This window comes from Geotrypetes seraphini, chromosome 9 (assembly GCF_902459505.1).
Source record: "Geotrypetes seraphini chromosome 9, aGeoSer1.1, whole genome shotgun sequence".
Classification (NCBI taxonomy): domain Eukaryota; kingdom Metazoa; phylum Chordata; class Amphibia; order Gymnophiona; family Dermophiidae; genus Geotrypetes; species Geotrypetes seraphini.
The window spans coordinates 139259985-139282741 of NC_047092.1; the positions used below are offsets into that span (position 1 = coordinate 139259985).

Genomic DNA, 22757 nt, shown 5'->3' on the forward strand with positions numbered 1-22757 from the left:
TTTTTCAGTAAACTGAAATTCAATCCAAATTCCAGCATGATCCGACAAAAGGATCGGGACTATGCTGGCTTTTGTAACCTGTTGAATTAAATGATCTGAGACAAAAAATAACCAATTCTCGAAAATGATTTATGAACATGTGAAAAGAAGGAAAATTCCTGAGAATTAAAATGAAGCAGCCATATATCTTTCAATCCATATGACTACACAAGATTGTCTAGACCTAGTGATTTTAGTTGCTTACTAGGTTTGTATATCCAATAGTGGATCCATGACAGCACTGAAATCTCCGGCTACAATTAAATTAGATGTAGCGAGTGACAGAATTAATTGTAGGATTGTTTTAAAGAACTCGGCCTGATTCGAATTAGGAGTGTAAATATTAAGAAGTGTCAGGGTATCACTTCCTGAAGTCATATCAACATGAAGCATCTACCCATAGGATCAGCTCTAGAGTTACCACAAACAGCAGAACACTTCCTATTGACTAGGATAGCCATACCAGTCGTCTTTTCCACTGCAGGTGCAAAACAACAGTGTTTGACCCATTCCCCTTCCAGCTTGGCTGATTCATTAGATGATAAGTGCGTTTCTTTTAAGAAATAAACATCCGTCTCCTGTTGTTTCAGGAAATTAAGGGCTCCTTTTACTAAGCTGCGTTAGGGCTTTAACGCACAGAATAGCACATGCTACATTGCCGCATGCGCTAGACCTTAACACCAGCATTTAGATGGCATTAGTTTATCCACGTAGTACGCAGTAATTTCTTGCGTGTGCTAAAAACACTAGCACACCTTAGTAAAAGGAGCCGTAAGTATTTTATTTCCTTTTAATAGGATGGTTGAGACTGTTTATGTTCAATGAATAAAATTTTAAAGCCATTTTGGGTTATTATAACAAATTAATAAATAATCCCTTAATTTCCCTTTAAACAAATAAATATATAAAAATTTCCCCCACATCCAGAACCCTAAACTAAACCCTCCCCTCCTCCCACCCCTAACCCATCCCCTCAAGTGTCTCACAAACTTGGGTGCACGTATAATGACTGGTAACCACCAACCTCCCCTAGGTACTCCAGATCTTCCCCAAACTTAAATTCTCTTATTTAATAGTTAAAAATAATTAAATTATGATTAGCTATCATACTGTTAAATAGCATTATTAAGCATGAAGGCCCTGATTCTCCAAAGTGCATCCCGATTTTAGGCAGCTGTAGGCGTCCTACAGCTATCTAATCAGCCAATCGGGATGCACGTTTTTTAAAAAAAAATGCTCCCCAGGCAAGCCTGAAGGCGCCTCCGGGAGCCTAGGGAGACCCGCAAGATGCCTAAACTCATCTAAGGGCCTTAGGCGGGCCTTAGGCTGAACCTAGGCGGCCCTACGCGTCTCCCTAGTAAAGGAGAAGCTTAAAATGTAGGCCAGCAAAATGCTGGCCTACATTGTAAGTAGACGCGGCCGCTATACTTATCGCGGCAAGGGATCTCTCTGCCGCTATAAGTATAGCGGGCCGCGGCCCCCTGACCAGGAGGGTGCCCAAACCCTCTGCCCGAAGACGCACCCCCCCGACACTACCGACCGCCCCCCCCCCGACACTACCGACCGCCCCCCCCGACATTACCGATCTCCCCCCCGCCAATATCGATAGGCATTGCAAAGAAATAACAGCCATGAATGCCCAATCCCTCCTGCCCGAAGACGCACCCCCTCCCCGGCGCTAACAACCCCCAAACCTCCACTCAACCAAACCTGTTCTTAGATGGGTCTTGCACGTCTTGAGCCGGCAGGCACGCCTCGTCGAAATGAAGCGGGCCCGCCCCTTCCCGGCCCATCCCGCAGAAGCCTAAGGCCTGATTGGTCCAGGCTCTAGAAGCCTGGACCAATCAGGCCTTAGGCATAGCGGGTCCGCCCATCCCCACTTAATCTAAGGCCTGATTGGCCAAACAGACCTTAGACTTAATCTAAGGCCTGATTGGCCAATCAGACCTTAGACTTAGTGGGGATGGGCGGACCCGCTATGCCTAAGGCCTGATTGGTCCAGGCTTCTAGAGCCTGGGCCAATCAGGCCTTAGGCTTCAGCGGGATGGGCCGGGAAGGGGCGGGCCCGCTTCATTTCGACGAGGCGTGCCTGCCGGCTCAAGACGTGCAAGACCCATCTAAGAACAGATTTGGTGGAGTGGAGGTTTGGGGGTTATTAGCGCCGGGGGGGTGCGTCTTCGGGCAGGAGGGATTGGACACCCTCCTGCCAGCGAAAGATATTGTCGGGGGGGGGAGATCGGTAATGTCGGGGGGGGGCGGTCGGTAGTGTGTGGGGGGGTGCGTCTTCGGGCAGAGGGTTTGGGCACCTTCCTTGTCAGGGGGCTGCGGCCCGCTATACTTATAGCGGCAGAGAGATCCCTTGCAGCGATAAGTGTAGCGGGCCGTGTCTAATCTAACCCGTTTCTCTAACCCGCGTCTGTAACATGGACGCCGGTTACAAAATCGGGGTTTAGTTTAGGCCGATTCTGAATAGGACGCCTCTCCCGGCCGTCCTATTCAGAATTAGGGCCTAGGTGTCTTGCGGGCCTCGCCTTCAATATAGGCGGCCTGCCTGGGGAGCATTTTTTTTTTAAAAACGTGCATCCCGATTGGCCTACAGCTGCCTAAAATCGGGACACACTTTTAGAGAATCAGGCCCGAAATATTCAACTGAATAATAGGCATTGCAAAGAAATAACAGCCATGAAAAATAAAAAATCTCAGGAATCACTATATCCACTCTAGATAATGTATATAAACTTACCAAATAAATAAAGGTAACCGTCTTTATGAATTAAAATTCCTGACAGATACAGGCATTCACTAAAAATTAAATGCGTAAGACATCTCATAATAATAAAATCTGTAATTACTATTTCCCCCCTATCGTTTTCCTCATTCATACAGGGAACAAACATGCATACTTACCCCCTTTTTATTAAATTTAAACTCGAAGAGAATCAAGTGTAATACAATAGTAAGATATTACCATATAAAAGATTAAGGACTCCTTTTAAGAAGGTGCGCTAGTGTTTTTAGCGCAAGCACCGGATTAGCGTGCGCTATAGCACGCGCTAGCTGAAAAACTATCGCCTGCTCAAGAGGAGACGGTAGCGGCTAGTGCGCGTGGCATTATAGCATGCGCTATTCCACATGTTAAGGCCCTAATGCGCCTTCATAAAAGTAGCTCTAAATCTTCAAGGTATCCCTATAAATTCTGTCAGTAGTATTAATTAAATTAATCTATATCTCTGACCAATCCCTTTAAAATAAACAATTCTGAAATTAACTATTATCTTACTAGCATCATATATTAAATTATGTTAAGTATTAATATGTGTTACCACCAATTAAAAGATATTAGTTGTACTTAGAGTGGCAACTTATGTCCCTATTGCGATTGTTTCATGTGTTGAATATCAGGTTACCCAGATATGTTAAGAACAATAGTATTTTATTTGACACCTGGAAAACTTTGAAATTTATTAACAAATTAACAGATATTCCAGTAGAGAAATCCACTTATCAATCTATATGGCTAAACTCCAAGATTCAAATTGGCAATTCTGGGATCTTCAGGAAGCAATGGATGCAGGCAGGTATACATACTCTAGATGATGTTTTATCAAACGGGAAAATGCTTGATTTTTCACAACTGCAACAATCATTCGGTATTTCAAAGTCTCAAAATTATAAGTGGTTGCAATTGAAGCAAGCCATTCAGAAGGGTTTCCTTGATTGTCAAAATCTAAGAAATCATTATAGCTTGTAGGTCCTATGCTTCCAGACAGATTTCCTAGGACATCAGACCACCCGGTGGTATAAATTAATATCTGAATTCTTGAATAAAAAACCAAAATCTAGTTTTAGAGACATTTGGAGCATTGAGATAAAGCAGTATATTTCTGCATCTCGATGGCCACGAATTTGGACTTAACATAAGAACATAAAAATTGCCGTTGTTGGGTCAGACCAGTGGTTCATCATGCCCAGCAGTCCACTCACGCGGCGGCCCTTGGTCAAAGACCAGCACCCTAACTGAGACTAGCCCTACCTACGTACGTTCTAGTTCAGCAGGAACTTGTTTAACTTTGTCTTGAATCCCTGGAGGGTGTTTTCCCCTACGACAGACTCCAGAAGAGTGTTCCATTTTTCTACCACTCTCTGAGTGAAGAAGAACTTCCCTACATTTGTACGGAATCTATATCCTTTCAATTTTAGAGAGTGCCCTCTCATTCTCCCTACCTTGGAGAGGGTGAACAACCTGTCCTTATCTACTAAGTCTATTCCCTTCAGTACCTTGAATGTTTCGATCAAGTCCCCTCTCAATCTTCTCTATTTGAGGGAGAAAAGGCCCAGTTTCTCTAATCTTTCACTGTACGGCAACTCCTCCAGCCCCTTAACCATCTTAGTCGCTCTTCTCTGGATCCTTTCGAGTAATACCGTGTCCTTATTCATTTACGACAACCAGTGCTGGACGCAGTACTCCACATGAGGGCGCACCATGGTCCGGTACAGCAGCACGATAACCTTCTCCGATCTGTTCGTGATCCCCTTCTTTATCATTCCTAGCATTCTGTTCACTCTTTTTGCCACCACTGCACATTGTGTGGACAGCTTCATCGACTTGTCGATCATAACTCCCAAGTCTCTTTCCTGGGAGGTCTCTCCAAGTACCACCCCAGACATCCTGTGCATGAACATTTTGTTACCTACATGCATCACTTTACACTTATCCACGTTGAAATTCGTCTGCCATGTTGATGCCCATTCCCCGAGCCTGATTATGTCGAGTTGCAGATCTTCGCAATCCCCCTGTGTCTTCACTACTCTGAATAACTTTGTATTGTCCGCAAATTTAATCACCTCACTTATCTTACCAATGTCTAGATCATTTACAAAGATGTTGAAGAGCACAGGTCTAAGCACAGTTTAAGTATTGTCCATTTTCCCCCACTCTCTGATCCAGCCAGTTTTTAATCCAAGTGAGTATTTCACCCTCGATTTCATAGCTCGCAATTTTCTGAAGTAGTCGTTCATGCGGAACTTTGTCAAACATCTTCTGAAAATCCAGATATACAATGTTGACCGGGTTTATTTCTGTTGCTAGTGCTGCAACAGTTACAAGAGTCCTATTAAAGACTGAAACTGTGCAGTTGACAGGCACTGTTGTGCTCTGATTTAGTTTGGACATAGATTCCTGTAGTGCTTGCAGCTTTTGCAACAGACTTTGAGTCTCTGTTTTGTCTTAAAGCGGAAAAGCCACAATACTTTATACTGGTGCAGGCTGAAAAAGTTCATCAAAGTCCCTTGTACCATTCATACTATCATTTTCAGACAGCCTATTCTCTGCCATATGTGAGGTTTCAGGCTCAATGGAGAAGCTCCTTTTCCAATCCCATGTTATGCTCTGAACTGCTTTGGATGAGTTAAATTTTCATTTGTTCTGCAATTCTGTGGCATTCTTTCTTATTATGGAACCAAATTCCACATATGGCAAATCTTGCATTATTCCTAAGTTACCATGACAATCCTCAGAATCTTCCACTGAGACACTTTAGGTAAACTTCCAATTCCGGTATGAAGCAATACCAATTTAAATCCACAATAGCATTCTAAACCAGCACTGGAAACATCAGTTTAGAATTGGACCTGAACTATAGCAAAATGACAGTTTCTCTGCAGAACACTCAAGTTTCCATGGCAATGAATGCTTTCAACTGCAAAAAAAAAAAAAACATCCTTTAAAGTATAAAACAGCCAACCTTTCTCAAAATTCACTCACACACCAAATCAGAAATAAAAGAAAAAGAAATAATAATAAAAATAATATTCATAAGAGGTGAACATTTTATTCAGCAGATTCATTAAAGCTATGACATCTCTACAGAAAGCTGATTGATGTATGTTTATAGTTTATCTAGGTCCTCATATTGAATGGTCTTTTTAGCATGAGTGACCTTCATCACTGCTGTATACATTAACCCATATTGTGCTCCTATCTGTCTCAACTGGGGCTGGAGCATCAAGAACTGCTTCCTTTTATTAGCTGTTGCTTTTACAAAGTCAGGTAAAAGTAGAACTCTCGACTCCTGCCACTTCAAATTTCTTTTTTCTTTGGCAACCTATAAAATTTCCACTGCTTGTGTAAAACACAGCAATTTAAAAATTAATGTCCTGTGGGCATTTTGCCCAGAAAGCCTTCTTGAGGAGATTCTATGTGCCCTCTCAATTTCCAATGGCTGAGGGAAATTTAATGAAAGCAATTTTGGTATGAACTTTTCTAAAAACTTCTACTCCCTCAGGCAAACCGATTAACCTGACATTCTTCCTCCTCCTATTATTTAAATCTTCTAATTCTCTTGACAGACGCGTAATGATCTTATGATCAGACTGGCATTGGATCAATTTGGCCTCACATGCCTCCACTCCTTGCTTACAACTGTCAAGTCTGGTATTGGAAATTTGTGCCTGTTTAGCAAGGCTTACCATTTCTTCCTGAACTGAAGCTAATTTCACAGAATTGTCTTCCAAAATATCTTGTACACACTTCATTCTGTCCATAAATTGTTCCAAAATATCCATTCAGTCTTTAGGCAATGGCACTTTTGAAGGCATAGAAGGTCAGGTTTTAATCTTTTATTGGTCCCTCCAGCTACAAAGGCCACCTCTATCTGGGTTTGTTTCCCAGTTGCCATGTTGTAGGAAGGAAGAACTGTAGTTCAACTGCTGAGAAATAATCTGCATGTGCCACCATGGGAGGAGCTCAGCACTCACACAGCCATCTCTGCTGCCTCCAAGTTCCGGAATCATCTGAAGAAAATCTTATGATATAAAAAACAGAGTTAGCATTAAAGATTCTCACTAATCACTTGAATCAAAAAATCTTGGAAAAAGGTGGAAGGACCTCAGACACCCCTTCCCTATTCACAATTGGACAGCAAATGCTGTTCTATTCCATGGGTTTATCTTTTCAATCATCGGTCTACTACCCTATCCAGTAATTAACCATGCAAAAAAGAAATAAATATGCAAAAGTAATGAAATGAGGACTTCGCTTGTAAGCTTGAAATCAAATCGATGCATATCTGATCTCTGATTCCAACGGGGCCTGTTTCACCTCAGGCTTCCTCGGGAGATCAGGGACTAAAGAGTCTGCATACAGCCAGGTTTACACCATATACCTAAAATATACATAAATAACATCAGTGAACAATAACACAACATAATAACTCACAAAACATTCATAATACCCCAGCTAGCTCATCCAGAAAGAAAAGAAAAACACTCAGTTCATTCTGCTTAAAACCCATATGCAATCTACTTGATTTAATCTGCCTCCACATAATGGTCACAAACCATAAGAACCCATAAGAATTTGAAGACCTGAAAGAAATGGAAGTAAAACCAGGATGTTTCAATCCATCCTCCTTTTTCTGGAGCCATATGATAACCCTAGTTATGGTGTTAATCTCAAAAATCACTCACTGTTCTGTTTAGAGAAGTAAATGGTTGATGTCTCCACCTCTCTACTTTAACTTAAACATTTTGAAAACAAAACAATTTAATTCTTCAATGGTATGGTTAAACCCTTGCCAATGTAAGACTAATGGAATGGTCAAAATCTTTCTCAGAATGCAGCTTCTGTGTTCTGTTTTCCTTTTTGTTGTTTCAATATAAAGTAGTTTACATGGACATGTAATCATATATATCAAGCATTCTGTATTTCAAGTGCTGCTGAAATTCAATTTGTATTGTTTATCTGTCCTTGGGTGTGTGAACATGGAAATGCTCATGGAATGGCGACATGCCAAACATGATGCACAGGGTTGGTGACCTGAATGACTCTGTTGTATAGTGAAGATTTGGGGAAGAACTGAAGGAACTAATTTGTCATAAGAACATAAGAAGTTGCCTCCGCTGAGTCAGACCAGAGATCCATCTCGCCCAGCGGTCCGCTCCCGCGGCGGCCCATCAGGCCCATTGCCTGAGCAGTGGTCCTTGACTATTTTTATAATCTATCTCTACTCCTATCCCTATCCTTAATTCTTATCTGTACCCCTCAGTTCCCTTGTTCTCTAGGAACCTATCCAAACCTTCTTTGAAGCCATGTAACTTGTTCTGGCCTATCACAGCTTCTGGAAGTGCGTTCCACATATCCACCACCCTTTGGGTGAAAAAGTACTTCCTAGCGTTTGTTCTAAACCTGTCTCCTTTCAATTTCTCTGAGTGCCCCCTTGTACTTGTGCTTCCCCATAATCTGAAAAATCTGTCCCTGTCCACTTTTTGTATGCCTTTCAGGATTTTGAAGGTTTCTATCATGTCTCCTCTAAGTCTCCGCTTCTCAAGGGAGAATAGCCCCAGCTTTTTTAGCCTGTCAGTATATGAGAGGTTTTCCATACCCTTTATCAGTTTAGTTGCTCTTCTCTTGGCTCCCTCGAGTACTGCCATGTCTTTCTTGAGATGCGGTGACCAATACTGGACACAGTACTCCAGAATCTGTGGAACATGAGAAAGGCCTGTTTTTCAAACTCCTCTGGTGTTGAACATAATCTTCTGAGTCTTAGGAATTAGCTGTGAGGTAAATTTCTTTTTACAGTGGAACCTTGGTTTGCGAGCATAATTTGTTCCAGAAGCATGCTCGTAAACCAAAGTGCTTGTATATCAAAGCAACTTTCCCCATAGGAGTGAATGAAAATGTGAGCGATTTGTTCCACATCCCAAACCTCCCCCCCCCCCACCCCTGGAGGCCACTGGTGCGCTTCCACCCCACCACATCACATCCCAAAAAGACTCCTCCCCCAGGCCAATGGCGCGCTTCCACCCCACCACATCCCCCCCAAAAAACACCACCCCCTAGGCCATTGGCGCACTTCCAACCCACCCCTGGGAACCGGCTTCGCCCACCTCAACCCCGAGAACTGACATTGCTCCCCGCCCATCTGCCTGCCCATCCAAACCCTTGCCGCGATCGGGCACTGGCATGCAGCACCAACCCATAGGGTGTGCTGGTGCCAAAAGAGCCTGCCTCCTGCTGCTGACCTCTGCTGGGTCTAACCTCATCCTTGAATTTATGATCTTTCTGAAATTTATTTTCAAAATCTGCTATATACAGATTGGCAATGTCTGTTGCCGTCGATGCCCCCATAGCTGTTCCTTTTATTTGCATATAGAACTGATCTTCAAAACAAAAGTAGTTCTGGGTAAGTGCAATCGTGGCCAAAGTGATGATAAATCTGTTTGGTATATGGCTGTGGCTGTTCCTATTTTGTAAGGTTTTTTCAATGATTGAATAGTGGAAATTTGAGAAATATTAGTGTATAAGGACTCAATGTCGAGTGTTACTAAACTTAGATCTTCGGGATCTCCATTAAAATCGAGGATAATGATCATATGGGATGAATCACGTACGTATGAAGGAATCATTGGCATGAATAGACGTAAGAAGAAATCTATGATGTCGGACAAAGGTTCAAGTACTGAACCACTGGCAGAGATTATAGGTCTTCCAGATGGATCAATGATGGACTTATGGATCTTTGGTAAAATCTATATAGTAGGAATAACTGAATTTTCATTGACCAGAAACTGCTTTTCTTTCAGTGGAAAGCCTACTGCATTTGTTATTTATACCAACTCCTTAATCTAATTCAAAAGACTTGGGTCTTTATCTAAGGGCATGTAAAACACTATGGGATCCTTTTACTAAGCTGTGATAGCATTTTTAGCGCGTTCAGAATTGCTGCACGCACTAGACGCTAACGCCAGCATTGAGCTACCATTAGTTCTAGCCGGGTAGCGCAGGTTTAGCGCATGTGGCAATTCTGCACGTGCTAAAAATGCTATCGCAGCTTAGTAAAAGAAGCCCTATGAGGTACATAATCAAAAAGAAAATACATCTAAAAACCCACATAAATCAGCACTTGGACGATCTAAAAGACAGGTCATCCAAGTACTGATAATCAAAATGGGTTATAGACGTATCTAAAAGCAACTTAGGACTTTTGACTGCCACTGTGCGTCCAGAGTGAAAAGGAGCATTTTTCAAGGAGTGGTTAGGGCAGGAGGTAGATGGGATGTGGGCCGACCTAGACTTAGTCGTCCAGCAGTGATAATCAAAAGTTTAACAGGTTGTCTTGTCAGAACTTATACGTTTTGACTTAGACCAAGTCAAAACAGGTATATGTTCCGGATTGGGCCGCTGAGCTGATCGCAGCTGCTGCGATCAGCTCAGTGGCGCAGGCAACCTGTCTCCCCACCCCGCAATGATCGCAGCAGGAGTGATGCCCAGTCCCTCCTGCCTGCACCTGCTGTGACCCCCCCAAAGTTCTCCAGCAGGAGAGATGCCCAAAGGTAGCCCACCCGGACCCCCATAACCCCAACTGGACCCCAGCTAACCTTGTTTAGACGGCAGGACAGATGAGTCCTTCCTGCCGACTGGCCAACAGGCCCATCTTCACTGGAATGGAGGGCCTGGGATACACCAGAGAGGGTCCAAAGGCCCTGATTGGCCCAGGCACTTAAGGCCCCTAGGCACATGGGCCAACCGCAATCTTAGGTCCATCTTTCAGTAAATTCTGATATGCACTGGGAGTGGCCTACGATTCCAATGTGTGGGTACAAAGGATAAACCTTTTTGAAGCACAACAGTTTGTTGTTGAGTCAATGTGATGGAGGAAAGTTTAAAGATTGGAATTTCTTCTACCATCTCCTCTGGTTGTAGAAGGTCTGCCCTCTGCCCCTGTATGTGTCTCTGTATTGGCCTCTATTCGTGGAAAAATGGCCCATTGTTGGAATTTGAACACAGTTTTGGAGCCAATATTTAAAGGCACATGTTACTTTTGTAAAACATGCTTAAAATAGGAACCTGTTTGCTTTTTGGACATAAGCATATTTTTATAAATTATTCCTCAAATGTTAATCTGAAATAATTTGTACTTGAAATGATTGCTACTGTACAAATGGGTTCTAAGGGAAAGTAGTAAGAATTGCCTGAATAATTATGACATTCAAATGTCATCATTGCAGCAGATCTTTCTGCATAAACAATATCCTTATAAGGAATGGGATTATGACATCATAATAGCTCCCTGGCAGCCCTAGACATGCATGTAGGGCATTTTCACATTTCTAGGCCATCATAATCAGTCAGGAAATACTGCTGTTATTAAGGATTTATGTTAACAGCTCTGTGATTGCTACTAAAAACAATCATGTTTTGTCAATGTCAGTGCTGTATGGAAGAACCATGTCAGTGTGAAGGGAACTGTTTGAACTGCTGGAACATCGACACTAAAGCTCCTGAATGCACATACTTCACATGCAAATTTTCACCTCAGCGAACCTGTAAATGGCAATGTGTAGAAACTCCAGAGTGTCTAGGCTGTTTTTGCCTCAAATTAGTAGATCCACTTTTTTATTGTGTCAAAGAGACAAAACCATGCTGTTCATGTTTTGCTCCTCCTCCTCCTCCAGCACCCCGTAAACACATGTAAGTATATTCAGACAATTCCTCCTCATCTTCAGCTATGATTTTCAGATTCTACAAGTTCATATTTGTAAAGGTTTAGCTTGCATATTGCTTCTAAGACTACTGAAATTGTTGAGTCGACTATGTCCCATATGGATTATTTGGACTATGCTCGTAGGGGGTAATTGTATGAAGCATTTTCATGTAAAAAGCATGTTTTAGATGTGGAAAATGACAGTTATAAAATTATGTGGAAGTATATATGTATACAAATATGTTTACTTTTTGTGGGCACACAATCTTAGGTGCATAGTTTCAATGAAACAAGGTAGAATTGTGAGGTATATGCATACTTTATATAATTGTGCACACCTGAACAAATTATACACAGAAACAGGTGCCTGTGATAGTGTGGGTGAGTGCTAGAGTCCTGGGCCTTCTGAAGGTGTATAAACAACCTCTAAGGCAGCTTTAAGAACAAACAGATGCCCCTTTATTTTAGCATAGTAATGCAAACACAGATATGAAACCAGTCATAACTTCTAGGCTATGAAATACTTGGCAGTCCCCCAGCTATTTCTAGCAGGCTTTTAGAGGCAGAACCTGGCCAAATCCATGATCTTCAGTTTCTGCTGAAATTGAATATGTGACCAAAGTTGACAGCAAATGAAACTGTCCCCCAACTCTCTCCCACATCTGATCAAAAAGCCCCCTCCCAAGCCTACCCCCTGCCTGCGGTCCCCAACTCTTTCCTTCTCCTGCAATTATTATCTCCCCCCACCCCAACCACCCGACCAGTTGCAGGCCTTCATCAAGCCTATCTTATTGGCCGCTTTGGAAGCAGGAATGAACCCCCACTTGTTTATACACCATGCTGCAGCTCTAATGCAATGGCTGCTGAAATACTCATAGCAGTCTTGGCAACCATTTTATCATAGCAGTGGCACAGGGTAGGAATGAGTGTTCCTGTTCCCAAGGAAACCACTAGACCATCAGGGCTTCCTGTAAGGTAGACCAATGGAGAGCATACCTGGGTCAGGTGGGATGTGGGATGATCACAGTGGGGAAGGAGAAGGGAAAAAGTTTCAAGTTTCAGCCAATAATATAAAAGTCATTTTCGGCTAAAACCCAAACCTGGATTTTGGTCTGGTTTTGGTGCCGAAACTGAAACCAAAATTCAGTAGGCCTCTACTTAGAGGCTTCCCTCAGCTACTCTCACATCCTCTCTGACTCCCTAACTCAGAAGCCATGATCCAGATCATGCCTTCCTGATTTGGCACTTTTAAGGAAGCCTGAAGAGGACATATTTTAAGGAGATCTAAAGTTGGGTTACCATATTTGTGAAGACAAAAAAAGAAGACACATGGCCCACCCTGTCCCACTCCCAGTCCCACCCAAGCTCCATCCCAGACTCCCAGAAACTGAGCCATATACACGCGCCAGAAGATCAGGTGACTGCAGTAGCATACCTAGTATATTTGACACTGGGGCTAATAATTTTTAACACCCCTCCTCTCTATAAATGTTTATCAAAACAGCTACAATACTACTTTATCCTAAAGCAATGCAAATAAATAAAATATATTCTTTGTTTTTTACCTTGTCTCTGGTTTCCGCTTTCCTAATCTTTTCTTCACTCTCTTCCTTCCATCCAGTGTCTTCCTTCTCTCTCTCTCTCTCTTCCATCCAGCATCTACCCTCTTTCACTGACCATTCCATCCACTGTCTGTCCTCTCCCCCCTTCCATATGGCATCTGCCTTCTTCCTATGTCCCTTCCATAAACTGTTTACCCTCTCCCCCTTCCATCTAGCCTGTTCCCTTCTCTCCTTTTACATGATTCATTCCAGCTTCACCCCGTCTTCATTTTTATTGCTCCTTTCTCTGCCCCTCCCCCCAGCTCTGTCATGTCTCTTCTCTCCTCTTCCTTTTTTCCTTCCCCCCATCTTCCCCCATCCCATGGTATGGTGTCTGTCTCATTTCCTTCCATCTCTTCTTCCCTTCTTCCTCACCCCCAAATGGTTTGCCATCTTGCTCCTCTCTTTTCCTTCCCCCCCAGGTCTGATATCTCAGTCTCCTTCCCTTCCATCTCTCCCACCCACCCTACCCCATATTCTGGCATCTCTGTCTCTTTAACTCTCCTTCCTGTCTATCTGGCCCCCATTCTATGGCATCTCTCTCCGTTCTGTCCGCACTGTTCAACATCTGTACTCTATGTCCCCATCACCCCTATACTTTGCTATCCCTTCTCTCAGCAGCACACTCTTTTCACTTTCATCTACAACAGATCCAGCATCTGTATTTATCCCTCTCTCTTTCTTTCTCTGCTGACCCCCTTCTCAGCATCAATCTCTCTCTCTCTCTCATGCATCTGGCTGTCCCCTCTCCCTCATCTGATCTCTCTACTCTCCCCTACTCCTCCTCTCCCCTCTCCTCTGATCTCCCTACCAGCTCTCTGTTTCCTTCCTTCCTCCCCATCCCCTCTGAGCAGCATCTTACCCTATTGGTCTGGTATTTCCCATTAGTCCCCCCCCCCCTTATCTTCCACTCCCCAGAGACACTTTGCCGGCAGTGTAAATGATAGAGACACCCACTGCTGGCAGGCTGGCTGGCTCCTGAACTCTTTTCTCTGCCACTTCCCACCTGCATGGGAACAGGAGATTGCATCACAGGAGGTAGGATATGGCAGAGAGAAGAATTTAGGAGCCGAGTGGCTGGCAGCGGGTGTCTCAATCTCTGACACTTCAGGCAATGAATCTGAGGCTTGGAAAGTAAAAATCCCTGGGGGGGAGGGGAAGCAGGAGAGACTAGACAGGAAGTGCCAGGAGGAAAGGAAGAGAAGCACAAGCCAGACTTCGGGGAAGAGTGGAGGTTGGATTATACTGAGCCCAAAGTTGGTAGGCTTGTGGGCAGCTTGTTTCGGGTTTTTTTTATACCCTGACAAAAATGCACAAATTCCCCCATGTTTCCCTGGACACTTGGACAGTCCCCTAAAAAGACATGTCCAGGGAAACCTAATCTAAAGTTAATCAGCCACTGCCTAAGAGCAGGTGTAATTTTGTGCAGGAAAGGAAAGGGATTTTGAATTTAGTCTCTCCACCCCCCATGTACCGTATTTTCACTCATATACCGCGCACCCGTGTAAAACGCGCACACGGGTATAGCGCATGGGAAACTGTAATTTTTTATGTAAATAAATTTTTATATACCACGCACACCCATATACCGCGCATGCCGCCCCGACTCTCCCGTCGCCGCCCGACTCTCCTTTCGCCCGCCCCAACTCTCCTCTGGCCACCCCGATTCTCCTTTCGCCTGCCCCGACTCTCCTCTCCCCCTTGAAGTCCTGTCCCCACCCTGAAAGCCTGATGCCCCCCGATGTCTGATTCACCCCCCCCCGCAGGACCGCTCGCACCCCCACCCCGAAGGACCGCTCGCACACACTTGCACCCCCACCCCGAAGGACCGCTCACATGCACTCCCACCCGCACCCGCACCCCCACGGACCGCTCGCACCCCCACAGCCTCCCGACCCCCCCCCCATCATGTAAAAGCTCCTACCGTTGTCCTGCTGCTTCCTCTTGGCGGTCCCGGCCCTTCTGTGAGCCCTGCGTCTGCGCTGCTTCCTCTAAAGGGCAGGACCGCCGGAAGAGGAAGCAGCGCAGACGCAGGGCTCACAGAAGGGCTGGGACCGCCAAGAGGAAGCAGCTGGACAACGGTAGGAGCTTCAACATGATGGGGGGGTCGGGAGGCTGTGGGGGTGCGAGCGGTCCTTCGGGGTGGGGGTGCGGGTGGGAGTGCGTATGCGTGCGAGCGGTCCTTCGGGGTGGGGGTGCGAGAGGTCCTGCGGGGGGGGTGAATCGGACGTCGGGGGGGGACTGTGTAAAATTAAAGTTGTAAAACGCGCTATATGCGTGAAAATACGGTAGTCACAATGGATATTTTCTTGATCTGGAAGGCTTACAGTCTAATGGCCTGATATTCAAAGGATTTATGCTCTTATATTGGGCTCTTTGAAAATTTACTAGGGTTGAATGCTTAAATTTATAGTCAAAAATTCACTACACTTCTCCCTCCATATTCGCTGTGATAGGGGATTAACAGAACCGCAAATACAGAAAAACCGCAAATAACTTTTTCATATGTTATTCGCTGTTTGCTATTAAAAACCATTGTGAATATGGTGAAACCGCGAATAACATGGTAGAAGACCGGGTCTGTTCTTGAAGGAGAGGCAAAACATGGTGAAGTAAGTGCTGGGAATCACCGATTTTCTCTGTAAACGCTTGGAATTGGCGATATCTCTATGCAAGCTGATGTAATTTGGGGGGAGGAGCCGGCAAGCTAAAAACTGCAAATAATCGAAACCGCGATTGCTGAAACCGCGAATACAGAGGGAGAAGTGTAAATACTATATTTAAAAGCTTAAAATGTGGGTGGCAGCAGAAGCAGATTTAGGTTGCTGTACCCTGTATAACATAAAAATAGTCATACTGGATCAGACCGATGGTCCATTTAACCTAGTATCCTGCTTCTAATACTCACCAATCTAGGCCAAAAGTACCTGGCAGAATCCCAAAGAGCAGCAAGATACAATGCTACTAATCCCAGGGATATGTAATGGCTTTTTCCATGTCTATTTTAATAGGAGATTATGGATTTTTCCTCCATAAACTTTTTTTAAACTGAGATGCACTAACTGCTGTGACCTCTGGTCATATCCTCTGGTTATAAGTTCTATAGCTTAACTATTTGTTGAGTGAAAAAGTAGTTGTTCCTATTCATTTTAAGAATATTAACATTAATTTAATGGAGTGTCCCCTTAGTCTTTGTGCTTTATGAAAGAGTAAACAATTAATTCACATTTATCTATTCTACTCAACTAAGGATTTTGTAGACCTCTATCATATATATTCCTCTCCCCCTCCCTCAGCTGCCTTTTTTTAAAGATAAAGAACCCTAACCTCTTAAGCCTTTCTTCATATAAAAGGAGCTCCATGCCCTTAATCATTTTGGTAACCCTTCTTTAAATCTTTTCTAATTCTGCTATATCTTTTTTTGAGAAATGATAACCAGAAATGCACATAATACTGTAGGTAAAGTCACACTATGAAGCAATATAGAGACATTACAATATCCTTTATTTTATTTCTTAGCATTTTATTTGCTTTTTGGCCACTATCGCACACTGAGCAGAAGATTTCAATGTATTGTCCGCAATGATACCTAGATCTTTTTCTTGGGTGATGACCAACTGCTAATGAGGAACTTAGCATCATGTAGCTATGATTTGGGTTATCCTTCCCAATGTACATTGTCCACATTGAATTTTATCTGCCATTTAGATGCCTAGTTTTCCAATTTTCTTCCTGCAATTTAACAACTGAATAGTTTTGTGGTATGCAGATTTAATCACATCATTTGGTCTCAATTCTAGATCATCTATTAATATGTTAAATAGCACTGGTCTCAGTACAGATTGCTGGGGCATTCCACTATTCACCATCCTCCTTCATTAAATCCATTTTGACTCTGTTCAATTAAACCATGTTGGTCTATATGGTTGATAATTTTATTCTTTATAATTGTTTCTATGATTTTGCCCGGCAATGACATCAGGTTTACCAGTCTGTAATTTCCTGAATCATCCCTGGATCCCTTTCTAGAAATTGGTGTTATATTGACACTCTCAAATCTTCAAGTACTATGGATAATTTTAAGGACAGGTTATAGATCTGCAATTTCTTGTTTGAGTTCTTTCAGTGCCCTGAGATGCATATCATCCTGTCCAGGTGATTTACTACTTTTTAACTTGTCAGTTTAGCTCAGTATATCTTCCAGGATCACCAAAATTTGTTTCAGTTATTAAAAACACAAGAATTGTCATACTGGAACAGACCGAAGGTCCATCAAGTCCAGTATCCTCTTTCCAACAGTGGCCACATTCTCCGGCAATGAATTCCAAAGTTTAATTACACGTTAGTAGCTTCATCGCATGCCTCCTAGTCCTAGTATTTTAGGAAAGAGTGAACAAGCGATTCATATCTACCCTGTCCACTCCACTCAGTATTTTATAGACCTCTCATATTATCCCTGAGCCATCTCTTTTCCAAGCTGGAGAGCCCTAGCCATTTTAGCCTCTCCTCATAGGTAAGTCACCCCAAACCTTTTATCATTTTCGTTGCCCTTCTCTATACCTTTTCTAATTCCACTATATCTTTTTTGGTTTTAGCACGCTAACGCCTCCATAAAACTGGCGTTAGTATTTTCCATGTATCATGGGATTAGTGCGAGCGGCATTGTAGTGCACGCTAAAAAGCTAGCGCACCTTTGTAAAAGGAGCCTTTAGTATGCAAGTCCATATTATAAATGGGGATGTGTCACTACTTTTCTTAGAAATTATTTCGTTATAGTATCATTCCTTCTGATTGTGAAATTATCTCTCTACATAATGAGGACTGTACAAGAGTCTTGATATAATAAAATAAATTGATTTGTTTCTTTATATTTTCTTTTTATTTCAGTGTGATAAGACTCTTGTTTCTGATCAATAAGTATTGTATTGAAAAATGAATACAATGATAAATATATAAAAAAACAAACAAACCCTTAATTTAAACAATTTTGATAAATGTAAACAGTAACTTAATTCATTATGCTTGTGCACTTATCTTGTCACAGCATGGTGGAGCAAACAATATGGTCCTCCCAAGCCAACGATGGCCAACAGTTTTGCCTCACAGCTGCTTCAGGACCTTAGCAGAATCAGGCTTCTGAATGGCACGTTCTGTGCTCAGTGTTTGAACCTTACTGTTCTGCATAATTTTGTGAAAAATTCTATTGAGAAAACACATATAGACTTTTGTAAAATTTTTCCAACGTAAAAATGGAAAAGTGTAATTAATATTGATGATACTTAAGAAACAATATTAATTTAAGTGGAGTTTTCTGGCCTGTGATTATAAAGAAATGGAAAAATGGAATTAATATTGATGATACTTAAGAAACCATACTAATTTAAGTGGAGTTTTCTGGCCTGTGATTGTGGAGGTACAAAAATGGCCATTTTCGAGACATCTAGGCTGCCAGAATGTCTAACGTTATACCTCATTTTTGATCAGAAAAACATTCAGGTTGAAAACATCCTAATCCTGACCATTTGGATGTGGGTAGGGCCAGCATAGTAATAGACTGGCCATACAGACATTCTGACAGAGCAATGGGACACCTTAGAAGGCACTGCTGTGAACTTCACATAAAGGGTGCCAGCTGTATATCTCACCATAAGCCCCTTATAATTTAGTGTGGACCCCATAAATTTTTTGAGTTTGTGGGGCGGTAATGGGTGGGGACAAGGGATTCCTCATGAGGATGGGTGGGGACAGAGGGATTCCTCACGGGGACGGGTGGGATTTTGGCGGGGAAGGGTGGGATTTCTGTCTCCACGCAGCTCTCTAATTGGAACCCTTGTTATTTGCAATTCAGCAAGCAGAGGAGATACAGGGTATTCCTTATGCAGGTCGGGAATATAAGGTCTCTGTGTATGCAGATGACATTTTGCTTCATTTGAGGAATCCTGAGTCTACCATTCCACATTTACTAGATTTGATTGACAGATTTGGAAAATTTTCTGGTTATAAAATAAACTGGAGTAAATCAGAGGTTCTTCTACTAAACGTTCACTATCCAAAAGGATTATTTGATACATTCCCTTTTCTTTGGAAGGAAGAGAGTATAAAATATTTAGGCGTTTGGATTCAGAAAACGTTGGAAGAAACGATGAAAGTAAATGAAAGATCCTTATTTGCTGAAGGTCACAGAAATGTGTGAGCAGGAACTCATTACATCTCTCTTGGTGGGGGAGAATCCAGACGGTTAAAATGATGATTTTGCCTGTGATTTGCTACCAAATGGGTATGTTGCCAGTTTATTTTCAGGGGTCATTTTATAAGAAATTAAATAGTATTCTCACTAAATTTATTTGGCTGGGTAAAACTGCTCGAATTGCTTTAGTATCTTTACAAAATCCAATTGCAGCGGGTGGGGTAAATTTTCCCAACTTTTATAGCTACCATCAAGCCTATATAATGCACCAGGGTATGTATTGGATCCTCTCCGAGCTCATGGAAAATCTCCCAGATTGGTTATACTTAGAATGGCAATTGATGTCCCCATTACGACTGTTTCATGTGTTGAGTATCAGATTACCCAGTTATGTAAAGGACAACAGTATTTTAATTGACACCTGGAAAACCTTGAAATTTATTAACAAATTAACAGATATTCCAGTACAGAAATCCACATATCAATCCATATGGCTAAACTCCAAGATTTAAATTGGCAAGTCTGGGATCTTCTGGAAGCAATGGACACAAGCAGGGATTCGAATACTAGATGATGTTATGTCAAATGGAAAAATGCTTGAGTTTTCACGACTATAACAAAAATTTGGTATAGCCAATTCTCAAAACTATAAGTGTTTGCAGTTGAAGCAAGCCATTCAGAAGGGGTTCCCTGATTGGCAAAATCTAAAAAATTATTATAGTCTTCAGATCCTTTCCTGAAAGATTCGTTAGGACATCAGGCTGCCAGGTGGTATAAATTAATATCTGAGTTCTTGAATAAAAAACCAAAAAACAGTCTTCGTGTCATTTGGAGCATTGAGATAAAGCAGTATATTTCTGTGTCTCGATGGCCATGAATTTGGACTTGGAGGATGAAATGGGCAGCATCAGCATCTATGAGACAAACATATTTTTTTCTGTTACATAGATCCTTTTGGACACCTGTTAGGTTGCACACATTAGATAGTTCTAAATCTAATAGATGCTGGCACTGTCATCTAGACATTGGGACACAGGATCATCTGTTGTTTTATTGTTCTTTGATACTTAACTTTTGGAAGTCAATAAGGGGTAGAACTAATAACATTTTGGAATCATCAATTCCATTAAAGTATGAGGCGGTCATTTGTGGAATACTGCTATATGTTAAGCCCCCTATGGATCAATATAAAGGCTGTCTTTTCTTTATAATGACTGGGATAGCCATCCAAATGATAACCCGAAACTGGAAGAACTATGATCGTTTAAATTTTCCTTTCTTGTGGGCAAGTCTTTGCTCCAGATAGATTTGAAAGGATAAACGCTGATAGTTTGGGGCATGGTAATATATTTAGATTAGTATGGGACCCATTGACAGCTTATGTTACCTCATTATAATAGGTTTTTGATTGTAAGTCAGTTCTTGTTTATTTTGGTACACATCCAGGATAGGGTGGGGGGGGGGGTTATTTCTGTCATAATTTGATTTTAAAAAAAATGTTCACTTGGGAGGGCTGGGAGGATGGAAGGATATGGCTAGTAGGATAAGGTTATTGGATAAATCTATGTTTCTATGTTTTATTAAATTATCATGAAGTAAAAGGCTGCTACTTTTCCTCACCGGGGGTCCATCAAGAAGGAAAAAAACCCAAAAATAAAAATAAAACCCACAAGATTATATTGTATATTCCAAAGCAAATAACTTTTTATTCTAATAATAAGTATTATAGCAGCATTTGTCAAATCAGAAATAAATCAGTTTGGACATATACAATGAAGAGAAAAAAACCTCATACAAACAGTGCCAGCATTTTTCTGTAAGTATGGCACAGTCTCTCTAAAGAAACTCTGCCACAGCATGGGGTTTTTATAAAGAAAGTATCTGTGTCTCAGATCCTGTCCCTGGCAGGGAATATGTATCACCCTATTGGAGAGACCAAATGCCTATCTAACCCTCTCATAGTCCACGCCTCCATTCTTCCCTGGGGGGCCCTGGACAGGCATAGCTTCTAGAACTTTCTTCTTCTTGAAGTTTCCATTCTTCACACCGGTACAATCAAAATCAGTGCCTGAGTGCATTAGCCTGGCATCACTTTATCAGTTCTTAGGTTCCTGGATGGAGTCTCTTGCTGACTTGCATTTTTCTTTCAGCACTGTTAGCTCATTGTCTTTCTAGCACTGGTTGGTGTCCTTGAGAGACTTCACAGCAAGAAATCCATAAACTCACATGCCACACATTAGCATCTCAGCATCTGAACTGAAACCAGTTTATACAAGCCCGTGACTTTAGCAACTTCATCAAAATGCAGGGATAGATCTCACAACTTGTAAAAGTCTCCCATAGGCTCCTGTCATCTATCTCAATTATTAGGGGGGAGGGTGGGTAGGAGAAAATGGATGGTTATGTATATTTGATAATTAAATGTGCTTATATTGTCTTAGTATTTATGATATATGTATGTATTGCACTATTGAGGATTGTAAAATCAATAAAGATTTATTTTAAAAAACCTACATTCTTAACCTGCTAAATTTGGTCTCTTTTTTTTTTTTTTTTCAGATCACGATCAAAGACATCAAATATTCTGAGTCTACTTGAAAAGGACATTGACAAGGCAATAGCTCAGCGGCTCATTTGCCCATCGTGCGGACAGTTCTATAACCAGCCTAGCATGTTGCCATGTGAACATCGAATATGTAGACCATGTGTGGAGAGGTTTAAGGCCCAATCTTCAGCTAGTACAGATCCATGTTTTTATATCAAATGCCCTATATGTCAGTGTACCCATTACTTCCAACATAATGATTTTAAATTGCCTAATGATTACTTAAGGGCGATAATATTGAAGAAATATTGCACAAAAAGAGGCATTTCTTTTCCAATAGGAGGTGGTTTCTCAAATATTGTATACTGTCAGTACTGCTCCTCAGAAAAGAAGCGCGAAGCTTCAATGAGGTGTAAAACGTGCAAAAACCAGTTTTTCTGTCACATATGTGTTTGGAAATACCATACTCAAAGGATGCTGGAGAATCATAACATAACAGAATTTGTTCAAAGACCAGAAAAGGCAAAGCATTGCTTTTACCATCCTCAGAAATTCATTACAGAATACTGTTTCGATGACAAGAAACTAATCTGCGAAGACTGCAAATTTGAACTCCATGAGGATCATAACACAATGCCCTTGTCACAGGCATTTGCAGAGGAGGCCCGCGCCTTGTTCTCTAGTATTTCAAAATATAAGCGAGGTCTCTTTTTTAATCTCTCTCTCTTTCTCTTTGTCTCGCGCTCTCTCTTTCTACCTTATTTCTAGAATTGCATAAAGAATCTATATAGTCCACATATTAGACAATAGCTCCCTTTTACTAAAGTGCATTAAACAGATGTTGCAGGTTTTACTGCTCATTAAATGTTAGCACGGACCTACACTAATGTCTAGAGTAGTAA

The 22757-nt window shown here is 42.0% G+C and overlaps 1 protein-coding gene across 1 annotated transcript in view; it reads left to right on the forward strand.

Annotated features, from left to right (window-relative positions):
* The window catches only part of CLSTN2 (calsyntenin 2), a 1243607-nt gene extending 1221346 nt beyond the window's left edge, over positions 1–22261 (forward strand). Inside the window, exon 19 of the mRNA XM_033958408.1 lies at positions 21870–22261. The gene's annotated coding sequence lies outside the window, so the exon portion shown is untranslated. The remainder of the gene's footprint in view (positions 1–21869) is intronic.
* Positions 22262–22757: the final 496 nt, after the last annotated feature.